This window comes from Tupaia chinensis, unplaced genomic scaffold, assembly GCF_000334495.1.
Source record: "Tupaia chinensis unplaced genomic scaffold, TupChi_1.0 Scaffold000034_1, whole genome shotgun sequence".
NCBI classification, from domain to species: Eukaryota; Metazoa; Chordata; class Mammalia; order Scandentia; family Tupaiidae; genus Tupaia; species Tupaia belangeri.
Genome location: NW_006159464.1, coordinates 72,627 through 84,159, shown reverse-complemented (window position 1 = coordinate 84,159; position 11,533 = coordinate 72,627). Strand labels below are relative to the sequence as shown.

Genomic DNA, 11,533 nt, shown 5'->3' with positions numbered 1-11,533 from the left:
TTGGCAAAAACTTTAAAAAAATAAAAGACTAGATGTAAAAAGGAGTAAATGACACTCAAAGAAGACATGTTTCAATCATAAACATAAATTTTGCATAATTTTATAAAAATAAATATAAAATAGACAAATGGATGATTTTCTATAGACATAAAGCAAAATTAAATCAACAAAACCAATGCTGGTAGAAACAGATGATGTGAATACTCAGTTAACAGAAATAAAAAGGTAACTATAGGGGCAAGCAGCATGGTGGTTAAGGCACTGAATCTGATATGGCCAACTTTCTGGTTCAAATCCTGGATCCATTGACTTGAAAATCATGCCTGGCACATGTGTGTCTGTGCCCAAAATTCATAGAGGAGATTGGAAAGAAAGATATTGAAGCATGGCCATTCCCCCAGGGGTGATTGCTCACTTTCTCTCTCTCTCTTTCTCTCTCTCTCTCTGTCTCTGTTTCTCTCCAGTGAGTGCACTCACCCTATAGCATAAAAAAAAAAAACAACTATGAAAATAACTATAAAAAATTATAAAATGCTAAAATATAAAAATATATAGCTAAATGTATGTAAAAAAATTATAAAATGTTTTACTGTAAGCCAGATCTAGTCATTAAATATAAAAATTATAAAAGAAAGAATTATAAAATATGATTAAAAATACTATATGTAAAATAAAAAACACAAATGACAATTGAAAAATGTGTTTCAACTTATATCAGTACCAAAAAGTTAATATTCTTAATATATAAAGGGTTTATCAGGGGACTAGCAGATTACATAATTGTTATATTGCTGGTCTCCCACATAGTTGAACACAGTTCAAGTTTCAGATCCATCGACCTAAAACTCACACCAGGCATGTATGCATGCAGTCCAAGGTTTCAAAGAGGAGAATAGAGAAGAGATTGTAACATGGCCATCCCTCCTTTAGGGTGATTTTCTTGTTTTCTATCTCTCTCTCTGGCAAGGGCATGTACTCTATAGCTATAGTCTCTCTCAAAACAAAATTTTTATTAAATAAAGAAAGTATAAAGAACAAGAAAGTTAGAGGAAAGTGAGATAGGCAAATGAAAAGTTGTATGTAGAAAACTAAAAAATAATATCTCTTAACTATATAAAATTATCTTCAAACTCACTCAGAATAAAGGAAATGCACATTAAAACTATTACACAAAAATGTCATTACTCCCTTGTTAAACTGTTGAAGAATCAAAATTTTTACAAAGCACTGCTGATAATATGGGCAAATAGGGACAAAAATATTAATATATTCCTGATAGAAATGAGGAAAATATTATATTAATTCACATGGTAAGAAATTTGTCATTATCTAGAAAAGTGGAATATAAATTTACCTTGTTTTGTAGTCATTTCAACTTTAGAAATCTATTTCCAAAACAAACCAATATAAAAAATCATTATATTCATAATATTGAAATATTATTTATAATTGCAAAATAATAAAAGCCACTCAAATTTTCATCAATAAGAGTTGAATGAAGAATTTATGGTACAAATCTCCAATGGATTAATATGCATCTGGGTAAAATAATGATCAAATGCTACTATAAACTGATCTTCAAAATATAAAGAGGGAAAATGTAGAAGGGGAAAGCATAGTATATTTATATTTATTTAAGGAAGTGAAAAATAAATATATTTAGCTCATAATTTTGAAATGTAAAACCAAAACTTATTTTTCTATCTTTGAAATATAGAGGATAAGAGACAATACAGTGCTGAGTAAAGTGATAGACACTGTCATTCATTGATTATACTTTGTTCTATTGAGTTAATTTTAGAACAATGAAAGTATTTCCCATCATAAAAGAACATTTAAATTTGAAAAAAACAATGCCTAAAAATTAATAGATAAAAAAATAAACTGAACTGCATTTTTAATTGATGATATAACCATGCAAAGATGAAGTATAAGTATTTTTTAAAAACAGTAATTTTATTATATAGCCCTAGTAGAATGAATCAAATAACAAAATACACAGAATAAATGGAATAATTAACTAATTAGTGAATAATAAATAGAAAGTGTTTAATGAACACATTGGTATGGGTAACATTAGTGTTGGTATTGTTATTCTGAGACTTGTGTGTGGATGTTGTGGATAAAGAGAATGAATAATTGTGTTTATTGTGCTCACAGTTAAATGTTTGGTCATAGATGAAAAAAGGATCTTTCATATTGATGAGGTAAACTAAAAGCTCCATAGCATTTGACACTGATCTTGAGTTTATAATTTCGTATTTTAAAAATACATATTTCTGAAATATTTCCAGTTTGTCCAAAATGGAATAGCATAATTTCCTTATTGATTAGAAAGGGCTTTTGTTTGTTTGTTTGTTTTTGCTATCGGGCACATGCAAAAGCTGGAGAGACAGAGAAAGACAGACAATAGTGAGAAATCACCCCCTCCAGGGGGAATAGTCATACCACAATACATTATCCTTTCAGAATCTTGGGCACACAGGCACATGCACCTGATATGAGTTTTAAGCTGCTGGATCTAGGACTCAAACTGCAGTTAACTATGTGGGAGTCCAGCAACATAATCATTATACCATCTGCGGGTTTCACCATATTTCTTATAAATTCTTTCCATTGCAGCTCAGAAACTTGATATAGAATAGAAAAATAAATGAACACCTACATTTTTTTTCTGAAAGAAAGAAGCTGAACAGCATCAAAAATTCAAGACTTGGGACCAGCAGTTAGCGTAATGGCTATGTCGCTGGACTCCCACATAGTCGACTGTGGTTCGCATCCCGGACCTGGTGGCTTAAAACTCACACCGGGCATGTGTGCGTGCGTGCCCAAGATCCCGAGAGGAGAATGGAGGAGAAGGGATTGCAGCGTGGCCATCCCCCCTAGGGGGTTATTTCTCACTTTCTGTCTCTTTGTCTCTCTCTGTCTGGCAAGCGCATGTGCCCTCTAGCGAAAATCTCTCAAAAATAAAAAATCAAGACTTGCAGAGGTGAGTCACTACCCTTCATTTAATTACTATTTCTCCTATGTTCCAGATGTGAAACTACAGAATTTATCAACCTAAAATCACCTGTGTGATTTCAGACACAGGAAAAAAAAAATAGTGCAAACAAACTAACAAACCAAAAAACCAAAATACCTGTTAGTAAAATGACCAGGGAAAGGTGACCTAACAGTAGAAAATCTTTCTGGCACTGCTTTCCCTGCTGCAACCAATCACAACTGAAAAAAAAGAAATAGCACTGCTTTCTCCCATGGCTTCAGTGGGGCCAAGAGGGAAGGTGACTTTCCACACAACTTCATCCAGTATAAACAGGCAGTACATACTAATTCCCCAACTAGTAGATATTGGTAAATTGACTGAATAGATAATTTTCTATTCTCTATCTAGAAGAAGTAGTCTGGACTCCAGTTCCTCCCACCAGGTGGTATAAGCAAACCATATAGATAGTTTATGTTTCAATTCCTACCTATCAGCACTAAGGGTTATTTTATTTCTTTGAAAGGATATAGTCAAGAGGGTCCAATGGGTAGCTAAGACTCCACTGCAACTGAGTAGAAAGGAGATTTTTTTAAATTTTGCTTCTTTTTATTAAAAAGTCCTTAATAAAATTTTTTATGTCATATATTTAATAAAAACTATTAAAATATTATGTAAATAGTCCAATCAATAAAATTTTATCTTTAAGATCATATACTTTTTCCTTCAAGACCTTTACTTATTCTTATGATCCTCTGAAAAGTAGATCATGAATTCTGTTTGACTCATTAGTAGATCTTTGAGGAGAACCTCATGTTGCAAATCTTAATAATACTTTAAAACACAACAGAAATCTTATTTCAAGACAAAACTCAGTGGTTCCTACTTCAATCTCATGGCCTTCAAATAGCAACACAGAGAACTATGTGTTTAAGATTAAGCAGGAGTTGGAATGAAGTATAACTGAAAAACTAAGAGAAGTTAATACTAAATTTGCATCTGTATCCTGTAGAACAAGGAAACTTCTTAGACGGAATGAGGTAGAACTAGTTACCATGAGACTATAAGCTCCTGCCAGATGAAAAGGATTCAGTGCAGAGCCAGTCTTTACCCCCATTCAGCAGCAATGGGACAAAACAAGATGCCAGTCTGAGCCAGGAAGTACTTTATGTTGTAAGGCCTTTGGTAGAATAGTGGGGCCTAGTTAAGGAGTTGAACTTCAATAGAGTGAATCAGATGGAGCAAAGTGAAGCTAGTTGTCACTTCTGTTTCCTTGTTTGTGTTATCCACAGGATTCATGGAAAGCTAAAACTTCCCTTTAACCTGACATGAATGGGGTAAAATGAAGTCATGGGAGGCAGATTAGTTGACGGTCTATTTTCACCTTTTCCTCTAATATTCACAATAGGTCCTGGTGCAGAGATCAGTTTCAGCCCAAACTCTGCAGCAACAAAGCTGCATGAGTATCTTTGTTCTTATGAATTTTAAAAATCTTGATAGTTGAAGCCAAAACTGTAACACCGTATGTCATACTCACTGTATTTAGAGGAAATACTTAAGCTAATTACATTTATGAAATAAGAAGTGTAAAGAGACTGTCAATGAGAGTTCTGACTTCTCCACATTCTCAGCAATAGTTAGCTTTTCTGTTTTTCAAAAAATTATAGCCATCCCTATAGATTTAAAGGGTTATCTCAGTTTTGATTTACATTTCCCTAATGACTAATGACACTGAGAATTGTCAGTATTTTTTTTATTTTATACGTTTAGCTACTTTATATTATTACACCTTGTCAAATAAACTTTCTCAACATGAATACATTGCATTTAAGTCCAGTTAAAGATATTATCATACTTGGGACCAGCAGCTGGCATAATGATTATGTCACTGGACTCCCATGTAGTCAACCGTGGTTCAAGTTCCAGACCTGTTGGCATGTGCACAGGTGCCCAAAATACTACGAGGAGAATGAAGGAGAAGGGATTGCACCATAGCTATCTCCCCTGGGAGGTGATTTCTCACTTTGTATTTCTCTATCTTTTGGTGAGTGCATGTGCTCTACAGCAAAAATCTCTCTCTTTCAAATAAAAAGATATGATCATACTTGATATCATCAAAACATAATTTTTCATTTTTGTGTCCCTTAAATAATTTGCTTCATATTTCCTCCACTTGCTTCCCTTCTTCTCACCCTCCCCCATTTGCAGATTTGTATATCTTCTTCAGAAAACATTCTATTTATGTCCTATGTCTACATGTCATTGTATTGGTTATCTTTATTTTTATTGTTGAATTCAAAAGTTTCATATATATTTTGGATAGTAGACCAATATTAGATATATAACTTTCAAAGATTTACCTACTATGTAGGCTGTCTTTTTATTTTCTTCATAATGTCTGATACAGAAAAGTTTTTTTTTTTTTAATTTGATGAAGTCAGATTAATTTATATTACTTTTTGTTATTCCTGCCTTGGTATCTTTTTATTTATTTATTTATTTTATGCAGTCAATCACTGTACATCATTTAGCTTGTAAAGAGAATTTACCCAACATGAAATACACCATAACCAGCACAGTTAAGAATATTATACATGTTATCATAAACAGGTAATAAAATATTTCTGTGTCTGACAAATTTCTTACCTCCATATTTTTTCTCCCTAATTTTCTTCCCAATACTCTTTCTCTCTCCCACCATCTCCAACCCTTCTTACACAGTGCCATAAGTGTATATAACTATTTTCAATGTTTTTATGTCTTCCAATCATTCTAACTCTACCATAGAGTGTGGACAGTCAGTATATGTTAAGTGAAGACATACAATATCTCTCTTTCATAGACTGGCTCACTTCCGTCAGAAGTAAATCTTCCATATTATTCCACTTTCTATGAAATTTGAGGGTCTTGTTTTTTATGGCTCAATAGTATTCCATGGAGTTTATGAGCCACATTTATGCAATTCATTCATCTGTGGACATGTGGGTTGTTTAATTTTCTTAGCAATCAAAAAATGCAGCAATAAACATAGATGTGCAAGCACTTTTCCAACTGAGCATTCTCCTGGCCTTTGTATAGATGCCTTGGAGTGAAATTGCTAGATTAAATGGTAGTTCTTTTTGTAGTTATTTGAGGAACATTCTTATTGTTCTACGCAATGACTGGATCAATCTACATTCCCACCAAGAATGTAAGAGTGTTCCCCTTTCATTGCAGTCCCAACAGCACTAATAATTTATTTATTTTTTAGTCCAAGTCATTCTTACTGGGATTAGTTGGTATCTCATTGTTGTTTTGACCTGCATCTCCCTTAAGATAAAGGATGTTAAGCATTTTTATATTTGTTTTGCTTGGTCATATGTCTTCCATAAAGAGTTGTATATTCAGTTCATTTTCCCATCCTTTAATTGGGATAATATTTTTTCTTCTGGATAAGTCAATTGATTTACCTGTGTATTCTGGTTACTGGTCCCTTATTAGAAGAACAGTTTATAAAAATGTTATCTCATTAAGAAGATTGTCATTTTACTTTAATTATTAAGCCTTTTGCTGTGCAGACACTTCTTCCTCTGGTGTAATCACACTCATTTACTTTTGGGATTATCGCATGTGCTTTGGGGGTCTTATTTAAGAAGTCTTTGCCTACCTGAATGTCTCCCAGAGTTTCCGCAGTGTTTTCCACCAGTAGTTTTATAGTTTGAGGTCTTAGGTTTAGATCTTTGATCCACTTTGAGTTGAATTTTGTTAATGGTGAAGATAGGGGGTCAGATTCATCTTTCTGCAGGTGGATACCAAAGTTTTCCAGCATCATTTGCTAAAGAGGTTTTCCTTTTCCTACTGGATTGACTGGTACCCTTTGTCAAAGATCAGTTGGCTGTATGTTTTACAGTTTATTTCTGGGTCTCTATTCTGTTTCATTCATCCACATATTCATTTTTGTGCCATTACCATCCTGTTCTGATTATCACAGATTTTCAATATACTTTGGGGTCAGGGAGAGAGATTTGCCACCCACTCTACTCTTATTACATACAATTTGTTTCACAATAAGAGGTCTTTTATGATTCCAGATAAATTCTATGATTGTCTTTTCTATATCTGTGAAGAATGCTTCTTGTAATTTTATAGGGATTGCATCAGATTTGTAAATTAATTTGGGTAGGATTGCCATTTTGATTATTTTAATTTTTCCAATCCAAGAATATGGGATGTCCTTCCACTTTCTTGTGTCATTTTCAATTCTTTTAAAATATTTTCATTTTTTCACTTTTAAAGGTCTTTGACTTCATTGAATAGATTTATTCTGAGGTATCTTATACTTTTGTGGTTATGGTAATGAGATTAATTTCTTCAGTTCTGCCTCTGTATGCACGCTGTTTGTATATAGAAATGACATAGATTTTATGAGTTAATTTTAATATCTTTCTGTTAACATGGTTTATTACATTTATGGTTTTGCTTAAGTTGAGCCATCCTAGCATCCCTGAAATAATGCCTACCTGGTCATGATAAATAATCCCTATATATGTGGTTTGATACAATTTGTTAGTATCTTGTTAAGAATTTTTGCAAGTCTTGATCCTGATGTCTTCACCTTGGAATTCTTAAAATTGTTAAAGAAGAGTTAACCCCCATTCTACTCAAGTTATTTCTGAAGATCCAAAAGGATGGAACTCTCTCAAATTCATTCTATGAAGGTTCCATAACCTTTATTCTTAAAATAGACAAGATAATGAAAAGGAAGGAAAATAAAGACCAATATCTCTGATGAATATAGATGCAAAACTCTCAACAAGATACTAGCAAACCAAATCCAGCATCACATAAAAAACGTTATACATCACAACCAGGTAGGCCTTTTTCCAGGGATGCAATACCATAAATGTAATACACCATATTAGCAGAAAGAAAGATACAAACTATATGATCATATCAATTGATGCAGAAAAAGCATTTGATAAGATACAACTTCCCTTCATGATTAAGACTCAGCAAAATTGCCATAGAAGAAGGGTCATTTCTCAACAGAATAAAAGCTATCTATGAGCCATACAATGCTCTGCCACCACTGCTACCTGGAAAAGAACTGCACGCCAGCACCCCCCTGCCTACAGTACCACCACCATGGAGGACATGAATGAGTATGACAACACAGAGGGATTCTCCGAGGGATCCAAGATTGACACCAGCGATAATCAGCAGAAGGACTGTAAAATGTTTATTTGAGGCTTGAGCTGAGATGCAATATTTAAATATTTGTCTTGATTTATTTGTCTTGATTTGGGGAAGCTGTAGACTGCACAATTAAAATAGATCCAGTCATGGGACTATGAAGAGGATTTGGATTTGTGCTTTTCAAGGATGACACTAGTGTTGATAAGGTTTTGGAACTAAAGGAACACAAACTGGATGGCAAGTTGATAGACCCCAAAAGGGCCAAAGCTTTAAAAGGGAAAGAACTTCTCAAAAAGGTTTTTGTGGGTGGAATGAGCCCAGATACTTCTAACACACAAATCAAAGAATATTTCAGAACCTTTGGAGTTCAGATACTTCTAAAAAACAAATCAAAGAATATTTCAGAACCTTTGGAGAGATTGAAAACATTGTACTTCCCATGGATACAAAAACAAATGAAATAAGAGGATTTTGTTTTATCACATATACAGATAAAGAACCAGTAAAGAAATTATTAGAAAGCAAATACCATCAAATTGGTTCTGGGAAGTGTGAAGTCAAGGTTACACAACCCAAAGAGGTATATAGGCAACAACAACAACAACAACAACAAAATAAGGAAGAGATGCTGCAACTAATGGAAGAGATGGTAATAGGGGTTATCGTTGAAGTCAGGGCCAGAACTGGAATCAAGGATTTAGTAAATATTATGATCAAGGACATAGAAATTACAATAGTGCCTGTGACGGTGATCAAAACTATAGTGGCTATGGCAGATATGATTATATTGGGTATAAACTATGAGAGCTATGGATATGGAGAGGGATATGCAGACTACAGTGGCCAACAGAGTAATTTATGGCAAGGCATCTTGAGGGAGTGCCAATCACCAAAACAATTACCAGCCATACTAAAGGACTTTGGAGAAAATAGGAGATGTTAAAGTAATCCATCTTGCAGGATGACATTGACGATTTGTCTTCTGTCAATCTAAGACGATTATTTTGTAAAAGACCTTGAAGTGTACATGACACAACTGTTTGGGGACCAGCAGTTAGCATAATGGCTATATCACTGAACTCCCATGTAGTCGACCACGGTTTGTGTCCCAGACCCGGTGGTTTGAAACTCACGCTGGGCACATGTGCGTGAGTGCCCAAGGTCCCGAGAGGTGAATGGAGGAGAAGGGATTGTGGTGTGGCCATCCCCCCGGGGGGTAATTTCTCACTTTCTATCTCTCTGTCTCTCTCTGTTTGTCTGGCGAGCGTGCATGCCCTATAGCAAAAATCTCTCCAAAAACAACAACAAAAAAAAGACACAACTGTGTCCAACTGTTTATAGCCAGCAATTAGTTTTCTTTGTTTTTACATTGTCCTTTGTTATCTGTATTATGATTCAATGTTGATTTTGTGTTTATAAAAAATTTATTTGTATGATTTTATATTAAACCTCAAGTAAATGCTTCCTTATGAGAATAAAAAAGCTATCTATGAAAAACTCATTGGTAATATCATACTGAATGGGGAAAAGCTGATAGCTTTCTCAGTTAAAATTGGTGCAAAACAAAGATGCCCACTTTCTCTATTCCTTTTAAGTATAGTACTGGAAGTTCTCACCAACGCAATCAGAAAAGAGAATAAAATAAAAGGCATTCAAATACGAAAAGTAGAGGTGAAATTATCTCTATTTGCAGAAGACATTGTTTATATAGAAGACCTAATGCTATTCACGAAAAAATTCCTGGAAGTGATAAATGGATACAGTAAAGCTGCAGGATAAAAAATCAACATACAGAAATTTATAGCATTTCTATATACGAAGGCAGGCAAACTGAGATAGAACTGAAGAGAGTAACTCCATTTACTATAGCCACAAAAACTATAAGATATGTAGTAATAAATCTAACCAAAGAAATTAAAGACTCCATAAAAAACACATGAGAAGCTAAAAAATAAGTTGAAAATGACACAAAAAAGTGGAAGGACATCCCATGTTCCTGGACTGGAAGAATTAATATAAATGAAATGTAATTCTACCCAAATTAATCTACATATTTAATACAATTCCAATCAAAGTATCAGAGACATTCTTAACAGATCTAGAAAAGACAATCATACAATTTGTCTAGAATCATAAATGACCTCTATTGCCAAAGCAATGCTGCACAAGAATGGAGTGAGTGTCATCTCACTTCCTGTCCTGAAACTATACTGTGAAGCTGCGAGAATCAAAACAGCATGATATTGGCACAAAAGCAGACATGTGAACCAATGGAACAGAATAAAGACCCAGAAAAAATTCCCAAACATACAACCAACTGATTTTTGACACAGGATACCAATCAATCCAGTGGGAAAAGAAAAACCTCTTTAATAAATGGCATTGGAAAAACTGGATATCTACCTGCAGAAAGATGAATCTAAACTCCTACCTCTCATCATTGATAAATATCAACTCCAAGTGGATCAAAGATCTAAACCTAAGATGTGAAACTGTAAAACTACTGCTGGAAAACACTGGAGAATCTCTGGGAGACATTCAGGTAAGCAAAGTCTTTTTAAATAAAACCCTCAAAGCACAGTCAATAATCCCAAAAATAGACAATGGAATTACATCAGATTAAGAAATTTTTTTCAGGTATATGTGTTTATTTAAATACTTATACAAACATGGCCTAGGAGCAGTGCATACACTTTCCCAAAGGTCATTGCTTCCCATAAGGTATTGCACAATAGAAAACATATAAATTCTTGTTAATTTTCAAAATTAGATGTCAGTTGTATTTCTAAGCTCTATACTTCATACTATGTCAACAGTGAGTCTTCCTATCACTGTGTCATCCAACATAGAGCAAGAAAATATCAGGAAGAATGTCATTTTAAAAAGTCAAACAGCTTTAAACTTGAATCATTTACATGTTTATCTTATAAAATGCAAAAGCACTCTTCACCTAAAACTCTTAAAATATATAATTCAGTACTTTCCACTTTAAACAAAATAGAAAATATTTTGGATATCGAACAGTATATGCACAGCAAAAGACACAGTGATTAGTATGAATCAACAGACCTCAAAAATGGGAAATATTTTTTTAAGTTATGCTTTAGATAAGGAACTGATAATCAGAACACACAGGAAGGAACTCAAGCGGCTTTCAAAAAAAATAAATAAAAAAATGATCAAACCTATTAAAAGATGGAAACTGGGGAACCAGCAGTTAGCATAATGGCTATGTCGTTGGACTCCCACGCAGTCGACCGTGGTTTGCATCCCGGACCCATTGGCTTAAAACTCACGCCTGGCGCATGTGCATGCGTGCCCAAGATCCCGAGAGGAGAATGGAGGAGAAGGGATTGCGGCGTGCCCATTCCCCCTGGG

General features: G+C 34.1%; 1 pseudogene; it reads left to right on the top strand.

The window, feature by feature from the left end:
* Window positions 1-8,068: 8,068 nt before the first annotated feature.
* LOC102492331 (heterogeneous nuclear ribonucleoprotein D-like) lies at window positions 8,069-9,069 on the top strand (annotated as a pseudogene).
* Window positions 9,070-11,533: the final 2,464 nt, after the last annotated feature.